Below are 14,729 nucleotides of genomic sequence, written 5' to 3' on the forward strand. Positions count from 1 at the left end.
GTTCCAGTGCCAATTTACCTCTGAGCCTTAGTTTTATCACCTACAGAAAGAGAGGGAGGGAAAGGTAATATAGATGATTGGTGGATAATTTCAAACTTTTATTCTAACTCCAAAAGTTTCGGAGCATAGCTAAGGCATAACTTGGTACATGATGAACATTTTGGAAACTGGTTCATATTTGAAAGTAGAAGAAGGACTTTGAATCACCTGCCAAAACATAAATTAAACATATGAAATATAATTTCTATAATGCATTTTGACATTGGATTGACTATATGGAAATCCTTAGGTAATTAACATGACTTGGCTGCCATAGCAGTTCAGTCATTTTTATTGCTTTTACAACTACATTTTGATGTCAAAAGTGAATGGAGCTTGTGTATTTATGGTTGTTCTGTTGATGCATTATAATTACAGATGTAATCAAAAGGAGAAGTTTGATTTTTCACCTAAATGACACCTTTAATCACTTCTGAAAAATGCATGACTCCAATTAGAGATATCTTCAAAAAATCATACTTAATAGCATCATTTATTAGAATTCTAAATAGAAGCACTTTATTTCAATGCCATTTTTCTTTTAATGTACTTTCTAGTGAAGTAAGGACATGATTTCCTGCACATTGTGGAAGTGAGTGAAATCCTTATGACTGGAATTTAGCGTAGCTGATCCTACATTCAAGAAATCACTGAACTAAGTTTTTCAGGATAAATTCAACACACTCTTTTCGACTACCTACCAAATGCCAAGTAGTATTGAGAATGAGAAGCTGGGCTCGGTGGCTCAGCCTGTCATCCCGTGCTTTGGGAGGCTGAGGTGAGTGGATTGCCTGAGCCCGCGGGTTCGAGACCCGCCTGGGCAACTTGACGAGACCTCATCTCTACAATAAATCAAAAAATTAGCCAGGCATGGCAGCGCATGCCTGTAGTTCCAGCTACTTGAAAGGCTGAGGCAGAAGGATCGCCAGAGCCCAGAAGGTCGAGGCTGCAGTGGCCGGGAGCAGCCACTGCACTCCAGTCTGGGTGACAGAGTGAGACTCCAACTCAAAAAAAGAAAAGAAAATGAGAAGTGAGCAGGTCTCCAAAATCTGTCCACAATTGATTTAGAATGTAATGAAGGATGCAAATGTCTGAGTTAGGCCTCAATGAATCAGTAGACAAGGAGAGAAAGAGAAGTGTACTGCATGCAGTAAAAATTGCTTGAGTGACTATGAAGTCTAGCAAATGGAAGGAAAAATACTAATGTTCAAATGTAGCCAAGTTAAGATGGGGTTATATTGGATTAGGACTGATGTGTTTATAAGAAGAGGAATTTTGGACACAGATAAGCAGAGAGAATATGGCTATCCGAAGATGGGGCAGAGATTGGAGTTATGCTGCTGGAAGCTAAGAATACCAGAGATTATTGGCAAGCCACCAGCAATTAGGAAGAAGCAAGGAAAGATCATCCCCTAAAGCCTTCAAAGACAGCCTGACCCTGGCTTCCATCATGGGAAGAAGATGCCCCTGGATGTCACTGGTTACAGAAAAGACAAAAGGAGTAGTTCTGAATTCTGCACACTGCCTACAGCAAAGCTTTCCTAGCTGACCAACTGACCTATGAGCCAAAAAGCATTGTTTGCTATTTTAAACTATAAAAATTGGGAATTTTTTGCTGTACAGCATTATTCCATTTTTAAAGACAAGCTATTGCATTGACCTAAGTATTTTCCCTTGGTTTTTAGCTTTCCCCCCCACCCCAATTGATCTTTCAGTTTTCTCTGGCCTTCCAGAAGAAGCAGCTTTATCTGATAGCCATTTTTCTCCTTACCTGGTGATTCAACATCCTATTTTAGATATTTAAATAATTCATAACCTTTCATTTCCACACACTAGAATGGAAATAACCCTCCCCCCCAAAGCTGTATGACAACATGCTTTTTGAGATAAATTCCCATAAGCTTCATTATTATTGTTCATGGAAATACATTTCTCCCAAAGAGTTAGAACTTTGGCAGAAGTAACCATAGCAACAATGAAAAAGGCCCTGTTTCTCTGGGCATCATTGGTGCCTAGCATTATGCCTTATACAGGCAGGAACTCAACTAGCATTTAGTAGCTAAATTTGTGAGTAATTGAATGAGCATTTTTGCTTTTATTTTAAGGCAGAAAAAATACATTAAAGTATCCAAGGTGTTCATTTTAGAAAATCAATTTTAAAAATTAAAAAAGGCCTAGGGAGGTTGGTTGTTCAAATGCAATGATGTGAGCTTTATAGAATTTCCACAACTTCAATGGCAAAGACAGGTAGAGGATATAAAATATTTTCAACAGAAATAAAGTGCCATGGTTAAGAGTAAGGGCTTTAGCACCACAGTCCCTAGAACTGAAGTCCTAGCCCATGTGATATGAGTTTCTGGGCAAATTACCCTCTTTGTTTTCTTCTCCTCGTCTGTAAATAAGGGATGAGAAATATTATTATCAATTCATAAATATATTTCTAAGGATTATATGACTTAATTAATGTAAAATATTCAGCATATAAAGTGGGCACTAAATAAATGGTAGTTAGTATTATTACTGTTGCTAGTTATTGTTTCATTTGAGTTCAGATCATGGTTAGACTGAATGTTTGTGCCTCCCTGAAATTCAGGTGTTGAATAGCCCCCAATATGGTGGTATTTGTATTTGGGACACGTGGAAGGCAATTAGGGTTAGATTAGGTCATGAGGATGGAGCCCTCATGATTGGCTTTGTGTCTCTATAAGAGACAAGAGCAAGAGCAATTTTTCATGAACTTCTCACAGAGCTTTCCGTCATGATAAACTCCTTAACTGGATGGTGCTTCCGCCTTCAGAAGATAATATCAGACAAGTTAATGTTTACTGTAATTTGCAGAACTTTACTACAGAGAGAATTGCTAAGACAAATTACATGAACATTTTTGAGAGTTTTATACACATCACCTCATTGTGCTTCTTACCTTCCATAAATAAGAGTAACTGCTTCCCCAATTTTCTCCAACACTGTTACAGTTTTATTCATCTTAAAATATTTTCCAATTTGCTGTTTATAAAAAGAGAACCATTTTATTTTTCATTTCTTTGACTAACATTTCTTTGGCTAACATTAAATATTTGAGATAAAATATTTTCCTATGTTTATTACCCGTTTTTATTTCTTCTTTTGTGAGCTGCCTAAAAATGGCAAATTTGAAAATAGATAAATTTCTAGGATGCCAAATTAAATAGAGTTGAACTCAGTGAAATGACAAGAAACTTACAAGTGAACCAGTACTCCAAAATAATCTTTCCTGAAGGATGTAAGAAAGTTTGTATTATTTTTAATTACTGTTGGTGAAGTCCTTTGCTTTCTCCTTCTACTAATGAGTGATCAAAAATAACAACATGCCTATCTTTGTCAATCAATGTCTTTTATTGTTCTTTTCCCAGTAATTATTCTGTACATATTATATATATATATATATACAGAGAGAGAGAGAGAGAGAGAGAGAGACTGAAACCCCCATCTTAGGATTCAGAATAATTTTTTTTTAAAGCTGAGAAAATAGACTTAGGTTACTATCAAAATATTTTCTAAAAAAATTCCACAGTCATGAAAGAACTCTGTTGATCCTTGGCACTTAATCCTGTCTGCTATCACTATACTGTCATTTTTCCAATATAACATAGCACTTATAGACTATAATTACCAATTTTTGGCTTAGCTATGGGAGACCACATCCAAAGAAAACAAAAGTAATAGTTGAATCTCTAGACCAGAAGAATACTTGCATCTGAATCACCTGGGTCTGTCCCATTCCTTGTCTACCAAATTATGGTCTTTGGAACTGGAGCCCAAAGAAGCTTTTTTGGGGGAGTCTGTTTTTTAGCCAAACATCTAGGGGTTATTCTGTTGCATATTGTTCTGTAAGATATTTAATTATCATCTCTCTTTTTCTGTGAGGTGTTGGGGAGGCAGAGGAAAAGCACTAGACTGACTCAAATTTGATTTCAGCCTCGTATAGATTTTGCTGTGGCATTTATGCACTGTTCCTGTTAATTCACTCATTAATTTGAGTACAGTGAAAGGACAAAATGATGTTAGAAATTCAGGTTTTAGAAACAAATTACTATTAATGATCTGGAAGGTTTGGATGAACAGTATTCCCCAGTCTTGCCAAAAAAAAAAAAAAGTCATTTTTTATTTACGAGTGCCTTCACTTAGCTGTTTTAATAAGACCTAGTCAACTGAAAGACATCTTCGCAGAAATGGTAGAGAACACAGTGTCTCATGCATAAACAATGTGTTGTCCTGAGAGTCGGCAGGATGGACTTGGAGCCAGAGAGGTCTGAGTATGAAACCCAGCTTCTTTCCTTATTAGTTACGTGGCCCTTCTTGAACAACTTTCTAGTCAGTTTCATTATCTGTAAAAGGCAGCTAACAAGACTAACATGTTTTCTTCTTTGCAAGTTTGTGAATATTTGTAAATTTCCTAGCAGTCAATAAATACTTAGTAAAGCCCAAGATAGAAAATGATTAATCAAAATACATACTGTGTCCAATGTCAAAGAACATGGCATAACATCGAGTTGCGGGGTCTAGTAATTGGTAGCTTTTCCTTGCTTAATATATAACTGTCTGATGCTCCTGTTTATGTTTTATGGACCTGAAGGATGACACACAATAACAGGTATCTCAAGACATTTCCTTCATCTCAAATAGCAGAAGAAGCTAGCTCCTAGTCTCAAGATTATTTATTTATTTAACTAAACACTTAAAAAAAAAAAAAGCCAGTTGTTTCAATAAAAAGGAAGTCACTATTTTCTTTTTTTTTTTTTTTTGAGTTGTAGTCTCACTCTGTCGCCCAGACTGGAGTGCAGTGGCTGCTCCCGGCCACTGCAGCATCGACCTGCTGGGCTTCAGCGATCCTTCCTCCTCAGCCTTCCAAATAGCTGGAACTACAGGCGCACACTACCACGCCCAGCTAATTTTTTGATTTATTGTAGAGATGAGGTCTTGCCAAGTTGCCAGGCAGGTCACGAACCCACGGGCTCAGCAATCCACTCACCTCAGCCTCCTAAAGTCGCGGGATTACAGGCTGAGCCACCAAGCCCGGCTGGAAGTCACTATGTTCAATGAGTGGGAAGAGTAGAAAAACAGTAAGAAAGAAGCCTCTCTCTTACTTGTAACAACCACAGAGGAAAACAACAAGGGGGAAAAAAAACCCTTCTTTGGATGACAGAATGGAGGAAAAGGCTATAAAAGAATTGGTTCTGGATGGAAGCATTGCAGTGCACATCTATTCATGTGAAGCCATGACACCCAATTCAACTTGGCTTTCCACTTTTACATAAGCAACAAAAGGGATCCTATGAGAACTCTAGCCCATGTGTTCAAGTGGAACTATCAGTCAGGGTGCCACACATCCTCCACCTCCAGAGTGGTTTGTGAAACAATCAGTTAATCTTTCTAACATCAATGATTTGCACTGGTGTGGACATGCCACCCACAGACCATTTGGCATTCTTTTGGGGAGACTGATATAAAATTTGAGAGAGATCTTTCCCTTTTCAGAGAACAGAGATTCCTGATGGCACTGTTTGGTGTCTATATCTAACTATTACAAAAGCCCAAGGTTTTTCAATTACAAGAGTCAATTAATCAAATCAAGTCAAGTTGACTTGATCTACTAAGATTTTGATGTCATTGATCAGAAAAGTTGGGCTCGAAAGAACCATAACCGACTGTCCTCCCTTGGTTCTGCATACAAACTTATTTGTTTTCAGTGATAGTTTGCTGTTTTTGAATATTTAAAGAAAATGTTCCTGATCAGGCACGGTGGCTCACACCTGTAATCTCAACACTTTCAGAGCCTGAGATGGGAGAAATGCTTAAGCTGAGGAGTTCGAGACCAGCCTAGGCAGCATAGTGAGACCTTGTCTCTACACAAAAATCAAAAACAAAACTATCTGGGTATGGTGGCCCAGCTACTCAGGAGGCTGAGGCTGAAGGATTGGCTGAGCCCAGGTAGTCGAGGCTACAGTGAGCCCTGACTATGCTGTTGCATTCCAGCCTGGGTGACAGAGTGAGATCCTTCAAAACAAAACAAAAAAAATCTGTCTTCCAAGATGTTGCTGCTACCTTGTCATAATTATTGTATTAATGTGAAACTATAAATATAACCATATTTGATCCCACTAATTTTGACCTTACCCTGGAGATACATACCTACAGGCATTTGTGTTCTCCTGATTCTGAAGCCTGGGTGAGTGCTAGAGTATGCAGTCAGCTGGAAAAGTCATAAACCAGACTGGTTTTCTGAGAAAGATCTGCCAGCAATGCTGCTACAAGCATATTGTGTGAGCAGCTGGCCTCAGCAGTAGTGAGAATCTACCAGAAAAGAAGATGGAGCATAGGCTTGTAAGCAACAGTTTGAGATCAAGGGGTTTCAGAAGGCAGAGTTTTTTGTTGTCCCCACTCCCTTCAGGATGGGGTCCTAACGAGAGAACCCCTAACCCATGTATCCATAGGAATGAGTTAGAGATTGTTGTCGAGTTAATCTACAGTTTGAGTAGAACTCATCTCATTCCAAACTCAAATGATGATTCACTCTACTTGGCCCCCCTCCACTGAACAAGCTGTGCAGTCTCCTTGGCTCCTGGCTAAGTGGAGGACTTCCAGGTTGTGTCTTTCCTTCTGCCTTCACTCCTCCTTTCTTGAAAATTTTCCTACCAGAAGTGACCTCTTAGGTCACTGGGGGACCTCGCCAACAGTCCTTGGTAGATTGATTGTAAGGCAGGACGACAAAGGAGACAAAGAGTAACTTTTAAAATCGTACGCATCTGGATTTGATTCTCAACTCTTGATTTTTCTTCTTCCTCCCTCTTTCTTCCTTCATTTATGGAGCACCTATTACATGCCAGACGCTCTATTAAATGCAAGAAATTCAAGGATAAATGTTAAAAAAAATAGTCTCTATTTTCTTGAGCATTCAGAGATTGAACACCTTCAATAGCTTGTTTGGACCAACTCATTTCATCACTAAGTTTCCACATCTGTGAAATGGATATTAGTATGCCTACTTCGCATAACTAAAGAACACTGCAGGTATGTGAATTCTTGGAACATAAAAGCTAAAAGATCTTAGAGAGGAAAAAAATGCATTTTTTAAAAGATTGTTAAAGTCAATGAGCATTACCCAGAAACCACTATGGGTTTAACTTTGTGGTAGTAGGGGATAAGTAGAAAAAAAAATGTGAACCTTTATGTCAATTGACCCCACCTTCTGTTAGTCTCCCAGAGCCTTTTCTATAAAATGATGACAGTCTACCTCCTCACAGTGGCTGCATAAGAACTGTGAGTTAATTAAAAAAATAAAAAATAAAAAATAAATCAAACATTTTAAGTACACTTTGCAAACTGAAAACAGCGGTTCTCAACTGGATGTGACCTCTTCTCCCATCCCATACACACACCAAGGAGACATTTAGCAATATCTGAAGATTTTTTGGTTGGCACCACTGGCAGGAGAAAGTGCCACTTGTTGAGGAAAGAAGACTCACATATGAAAGTGATTTGTAGTACGAAATAAAGGTATGCATACTCCACTATAAAATACTTGGAAAGAAGTCATATGATAATTCTTCAGGTCTGTTACTGACTTGTCATATGACTGTGGGCAAGCTATTTACCCTCTCTGAGGTGTTCAATTTATCATTGAAAATGGACTAGGCTGGGCTCGGTGGCTCAGCCTGTAATCCCACACATTGGGAGGCAGAGGCAAGTGGATTGCATGAGCCTATGGGTTCGAGACCAACCTGGGCAACTTGGCATGACTTCATCTCTACAATAAATGAAAAATTAACCAGACGTGGTAGCACATGCCTATATTTCCAGCTGCTTGAAAGGCTGAGGTGGCAGGATCTCCAGGACAAAGCAGATTGAAGCTGAGGGTGGCTGTGAGTGTATCACTACACTTTAGCATGGGTGACAGAGTGAGACTCCAACTCAAAAAAAAAAGAAAAAAGAAAATGAACCAGATAGTTCTGAAGGCAGAGTCCAACATTAGCATTTAATTTTCAATTATAATCACTAGTCTGGGAGAGTAAAATGAGCTCAAGTTTTTGAAAGTCATATTACAGACCCAAAATCATCCACTTAGTAGGTGGGAACATTTGAATAAGTCATGGAAGACCTTTGAACCTCAGTTTTATCTTCTGTAACTAGAAGAAATAACAAATACCGTTCAGTAAAGATTTTGATACATAGCAGCTATTATTTCCAGTTATTGTATTATTATGAATCACAGAAAATAGTTAAATAATTTCCATGAGCCTGCTTGCTTCCATAGCACTGATCAGGAACAATAGAAGGAACCATGGTCTTTCTGGAGTGAGTGCAATCTCCCAGAAATTTCTGAATGTGAACTAAAGACTATTCTGACTATGCATCATGGGTAAGTTATCCCTCTTCTGAAAACTCAGTCATCCCATTTGTGAAGAAGAAGAATAACTTCCCTAAAAGAATAATAGAAAGTTAGATGTATAATTTTGATATATCTATTTAAATCTATTTTCTATGTTTCCCAGTGCCCTGTCCATCTGCAGAATATTCTTAGCTTCTCCATCTCTAGGTCCAAAGAAGAACAAATCTTGCCTTCAGAAGTCAACCTCAGGATCCTCCTTATTTTTACAAATCCCAGGAAATAGGTGAAAATAAAATTTAAAAAGCTAGATTTAAAATATCTGATTCCAGGATTAAAAATAAAAGAGAAAGTAGACCATGCCTAGATTAAGATAGAGAGTGGCAATTTGAGGAAGACTTGTGTGGGAGGACAGAGTTTGAGAGGGCAACTCTGGTATATGTGACACACTGAATACAAAATATTCGATGAAAAACAAGGAACTTTAAGAAGTATGACTTTTTGACTATCAGTAAAATCTGCACTCCCTGGTTTACTACAGCCCTGTATGAATAGCCAAGATATGAAATCAACCCAGTGTTCATCAAGAGATAAATGTATAAGGAAAATGTGGTACATATACACAATGAAATACTACTCAGCCTTAAGAAAAAAGTATATTCTGCCATTTGCAACAACATTGATGTAACAAGGACATTTGCTAGTGAAATCAGTCAAACACAAGAAAAAAATGACCACATGGTCTCACTTATATGTGGATATAAAAAAGTTAAACTCACAGAAGCACATAATAGAATAGTGATTACCAGGATTTGGGGGTGGAGAATATGGAAAAATTGGGAATTGGGGAAATGTTTATCAAAGGATATTAAATTCCATTTGCAGATGAGAGATGAACAGATATAGAAAAAAGTGGTATATGTACACAACCAGAATACTATTCCATTGTAAAAAAGAATGAAATCTTGTCATTTGTAACAATATAAATGGAACTGCAGGACATTATGTTAAGTGAAATACATCAGGAACAGAAAGTTAAACAACACATGTTCTCATTCCTATGTGGAAACTAAAAATAAATTTGACCTCCTAGAAGTAAAAAGTAGAACAGAGGATACTAGAGGATGGGAAGGTAGGAGGAAGAGAGAAATAGGAAGAGATTTGTTAAAGGAAACAAAATTGCAGCTAGGTAGGAGGAATAAATTCTAGTGTTCTATAGCACTGTAGGGTGACTATAGTTAATAGTGATATATAGTTTCAGATATTTAGAAGAAGGATATTGAATGTTTCCAACACAAAAAAATCACAAATGTTTGGGATGACAGAAATGCTAATGACCTAATCTAATCACTATACATTATATGCATTGCAACATCTCTATGTACCCCATAAGTATGTCCAATTATGTGGCAATAGACTTAACATAGGTTGATTTCCTATCTTGGCTATTGTACACAGGGCTTAGTGAACCTGGGAGTGCAGATATCTTATCAACAAACTGATTTTACTGATAGTCAAAAAGCCACTCTTCTTAAAGCTCCTTGTTTTTCTTCCAATATTTTGTATTCGGTGTGTCACATATACCATAGCTTTCCTTTCAGACTCTCTCCTCCTACACAAATCTTCCTCAAATTGTCACTTTCTTAATCTAGGCAGGGTCTATTTCCTCTTTTATTTTCAATCCTGGAATCATTTAGGAGGAATAATTCCAGAAGATCTGTTATACAACATAGTTATTATAGTTAAATAACAATGTATTGTATACATAAAAATTGCCAAGAAAGTAGTTTTTTTTGTTTATTCATTTATGAGTCTAGGTCTTTATCTGTCACCCAGGCTGGAGTATAGTAGAACCATCACAGCTCACCTCAGCCTCAACTTCCTGGGTTCAGACGATTATCTCACCTCAACCTCCCAAGGGGCTAGAACTACAAATGGGCACCAGCACGCCCAACTAATTTTATTGTTGTTGTTGTTGTTGTTTTAGAGACGAGATCTTGCTATGTTTCTCAAGCTGGTGTTGAACTTCTGGGCTCAAGCAATTCTTTTACCTCATTCTCTGAAAGTGCTGGGATTACAGGCATGAGCCACAACACCCAGAGGAGTATAGATTTTAAATGTTCTCATCACAAAAAATAAATGAGGTAATAGATAAAGTTAATTTGCTCGACTTTGTCATTCCACAATGTATACATATATCAAAACATCATGTGGTACACCATAAATATATACAATTTTTGTCAATTAAATAAAAATAATTACACTAAAAAACAATTACCTTGGACTTTGAATAGAAAATTTTTTTAAAGAATTTTTCATCTTTTTTTGGAAAATGTGCTGAAAGCTTAATTCTTATATATATATAATAGTGTAAAGGAATTTAGGGGAAACCATGGAAGAGGCCGAGTTTCTCTTCCAAATGGACACAGGACAAAGTGAATAGAACATCTGCAATATGGAAGAGACTCAGTGACAGGGAGTATGAAGAAGTACATCTTTGAGAAGTTTTTGAAATTATAGGGAGGGCTCTATGTGCTCATAGACCAGAAATTGGGATTTTAAATTTCTCAGGGAGGAGACCCAACTGACTAAGAATTTTAAATAATTCACAACCGTTTAATAAATCACTTAACAACTCTGGATGTCAGTTTCCTTACTTGTTAAATAGTGAGATTACAACCTACAAAGTGAACTCAAAAAGAAACAGAATTATCTTTTGGAGGGCGAGCCTCTTGTAGTACAGGCTTCCTTGCTAGGTATGTGTTCTAGGAACCCATCAGCATCAGTGTACCAGCTAGCATTGTTGTGAGAGACTGCAATGCAGAAGAAGTATTCCAAGTTGTAGCAACAGGTGACTGGTTCTTCCACCATGACAACACAACTGCCCACACTGCGCTGAATGTTCAGCAGTTTTTGCTGCAAAATGGCATGATCTCCACGCCCCACACTCCCTATTCACCTGATCACCTGATCTCACCTAAGTAGCTTCTTTTGTTGTTGTTGTTGCTTTTCCCTGGTGAAAAAAGTCCTCAAAGGGAAACATTTTGCTGATGTGAAAGAGGTGAAACAAAAAATTGGCAGAAGCACTAAAAGGCATCAAAATTGATGAGTTCAAAAACTTGTTTTGAGCAGTGGAAAAAGCATCTTGATAGGCATATTGCATGAACCAGAGAGTAATATGAAGGTGACTGAAGTTTAAACATGTAAGAAGAAAACAGTTTTTTAATAAATAAATTCCAGTTGTTTGGGGTTACCCTCTCTTATAATACCTAAACACCTTCCTCATCAAGGCATTGTAAGAATCAAGTAATAAAGTTGTGGGTGCATTTTTGAAACCTGAAAGTATTCAATAGATGGAAAGAGTGCTGAAATAGGAGTGAAAGTATAAGTAATAACTTTGTTCAGAATGAAAATCAGTGGGAATATCACAGGAAGGTAACTAGTGGTTTCAGACTTGAATACAGTATTTAGATGCAATGCCCTACAATTGATTTGCACCTATAAGACAAACCAGAAATGAGAGATATTTTGCATAATGAAAAAAGACTTTTACGACTCCCAGGGATTTTGTCATTTCCAGATAAACCTTAGTATGTAATAATGTGAACTAGATAACAGTGTTGTTTAAGAGTCTACAGTTGACGAGCATAAATACAAGCAGGAAAAAAAAACTGCTCCCTTCATCATTTATCTGATCCATTAAGTCAAATTTGCTCTTAGAGATTCAGAGGGACACTGCTGATAATATGCTCATACGCTAAATCCATTTCTTCTTGAATTATGCCACTCTCCCTTACAATATAGCAATAACACTAATTTTTTGGCAATAGAATCTACTTGATGGGTTGGAAACATTTTTAATGATTTTAGATAAAATAATTCAGAAGATCTAATGTTAACTTACTTTCAAATAGAGTAAGATTAAATCTTTTTTGCAAAAAAATGCACATATTAAAAGTATCATAATTACTAAAATTATCTCCCATATCTTTAAAGTTTGTTAGCATATGAAGTCTCTCTTGTGATTTATTTTCTAGATTTCTTTGTTACACAAACATGTATTTTAGGAATAACATATACTATGCATTGGATGTTATTCCTGTGAATTTTAAAGAACAAGATAAAACATTCATACACTTAGATTTCATAGAAAATTTCTCAAGGATGTATTACAGGTCCCACCTGAGATGAAGTCTTGGTTTGCATAGAATATGGCTCAGCTATGACTCAGCTACAGAAAAGGAAGTTGTGCCACCATCAGGTTTTAAGGAGAAAAAGAATGTGGGCAAAGTCAGGTGTGAATATGTTGACAAACAGAAATCAATCTTTTTTTTCACATAAAATTTATCCGTCTATAGTCTAGGATGAACCAATTCATTGGAGAAACTCACTGGAGAAACTGACCTACCATACTAATGGTTTCTCCCAGTTCTTCAGAAATATTTTTTTACAGGAAAGCATACAAGAACAACCCTTTCTTTCTCCATGCTATTGAATTCAAGGAGCACTTCTCTTTTGGTCATAAATACTGCCCTATTTACCTCTGATCTGCAATTAGTTTTCATATATGGTGTGAGATAGGGGTCTGATTTCATTCATTTGCATATGAATATTCAGTTGTTCCATCACCATTTATTGAGAAACCGTATGCATTACCTAATGAAGTGTGCTGGAACTCTTGTCAAAAATCAACTGACCATGAATTTAAGATTTATTTATGTATATTCAGTTCTATTCCATTGATTTATGTCTAGCATTATTTCAGTATCATGAAGTACTGTATCTTTGTATTAAGTTTTGAAATCAGGAAATGTGATTTCTCTGACTTTATTATTTTACAAGATTGTTTTGACAATTCTATGTCCCTTGCATTCTAATATAAAATATAGCATAAGCTTGTCAAATTTTTTTAAAAAGCAAGACAGGATTTTAATAAAAATTCCATTGAATCTGTGTATCAGTTTGAGGATTATTGCCTTTTTAACAATATAAAGTATTCCTCGCAATGAATATGGGACATCATTCCATTTATTTGTTTTTTACTTATTTCAACAATGTTTGATAGTTGACAACATACAAATTTTATACTCCTTTTGTCAAATTTATTCCAGATAATTTCTTTTTCTCATTACTATTATGAGTGGAACTGTTTTTATAATTTCATTTTCAAATTGTTCATTGTAGGTGTACAGAAATATAATTGATTTTATATATATTGATTTTTATATTATATATTGTATATCCTATTTCTTGAAATCTTGCTGTAGATATTTACCACTTTAAAATTTTTTCTATATTTCTTAGAATTTTTTTATATCCAAGTCATTTGTAAATAGGGTTAGCTTTAATTCTTCATTTACAAATTAGATGTCTCATTCATTTTTCTTGACTAATCACCTCGACTAGGATCGTCCCTATAATGTTAAACATAAATGGTAAGCACAAATATTCTTGTCTTATTCTTTATCTTGACACAAAAATATTCAGCCTTTCACCATTAATTATGACCATATTAGCTATATATGGATTTTCAATAAATGCCCTTTATCAGATTAACAGGTTCCCTTTTATTCCTAAATTGTTGGCTGCTTTTACAATGAAATAGTGTTGGATTTTGTCAAAGGTTTTTTTTGAGGGTCATCTATTAAGATGATTATTTTCCCTTTATTTTATTAATATAGTGTGTTAGACTGATTTTTGTATGTTAAATCAACCTTGCATTCTTGGGTTAAGTCACATTTTGTCATGATGCATAACCCTATGTATATGTATTTGGATATGGTTTGTTAGTGTTTTCTGAGGATTTTTACATTTTTATTTTTAAGGATTATTGGAGTTTTTGCAAAGTCTTTGACTTAGTATCAGGAAGGACTGTCTTCATAGGATGAGGTGGGGGTGTTCCTCCCATTTTTATTTTTTGCAAGAGTTTGTGAGGACTGGTATTAATTATTCTTTAAATATTAAGCAGAATACACCAGTGGTACCATCAACCCTAGGTTTTCCTTGTAGGAAGATTTTTATTACTAATTCAATCTCTTTGATTTTTATAGGTGTACTCAGAATATCTATTTCTCCTAAAGTCGGTTTTGATAGAGTTTTTCTAGAAATTTTTTCATTTTATCTAGATTATGCATTTTGTTGGCTTATAAATATTCATTGTATTCCCTTTAATACCTGTTTTTTTTTCTGTAAGGGGTAGCAATATCCGCGCTTTTATTTCTGATTTTAGTAAATTGAGAATGAGGTCAATCCTAATTTGGTTTTACATTCTCCAGAACCTGGACTTTTCTCTCTGCTTCCCAAACTGTGGAAGTTTCAGCCTTGA

The sequence above is a fragment of the Carlito syrichta genome, unplaced genomic scaffold (genome assembly GCF_000164805.1).
Source record: "Carlito syrichta isolate Samal-C Ts95f unplaced genomic scaffold, Tarsius_syrichta-2.0.1 Scaffold121490, whole genome shotgun sequence".
NCBI classification, from domain to species: domain Eukaryota; kingdom Metazoa; phylum Chordata; class Mammalia; order Primates; family Tarsiidae; genus Carlito; species Carlito syrichta.